Genomic DNA, 482 nt, shown 5'->3' with positions numbered 1-482 from the left:
CTTCATGGCTACAGTGGGAGCAGTTTGTGATCTTAAGAAGAATAGGATGTGCTTGACTAATGTTGATGAAACTGTCTTCTATGATCCCGTGGAGAAGAAGAAAGGTGAGAAGTTTTATTTCCTGCATAGATGTGTTTGAGGATCCAGCACTTACAACTGATACATATCGCGAGCCTGCACAACTGGCATTAGCATCGATCGACATTCAGTCTCCCGAAACGATCGACATCACATCCTCATCAATGATCGACAGTGTGGGAACCAAAATTCGCACTGTCGATTTCCGTTTAAATTAGGAAAGTTAGGAAAACCCTAATTTCCCAGAGATCCCGGATATCTGTTAAACTACACGCCAAGCAATCAGAACACGCAATTAAAGACGAAAAGAAATAAGAAATCGTAAAAGAGAGCAAAAGGAGTTTTATTCCGAATCCGCGTATGAGCGTTACAACAAGGTAGAAACCTTAGCTACGAGAGCTGTC

The sequence above is a fragment of the Brassica oleracea genome, chromosome C7 (assembly GCF_000695525.1).
Source record: "Brassica oleracea var. oleracea cultivar TO1000 chromosome C7, BOL, whole genome shotgun sequence".
Lineage (NCBI taxonomy): Eukaryota > Viridiplantae > Streptophyta > Magnoliopsida > Brassicales > Brassicaceae > Brassica > Brassica oleracea.
This window is presented reverse-complemented; position numbering follows the sequence as displayed.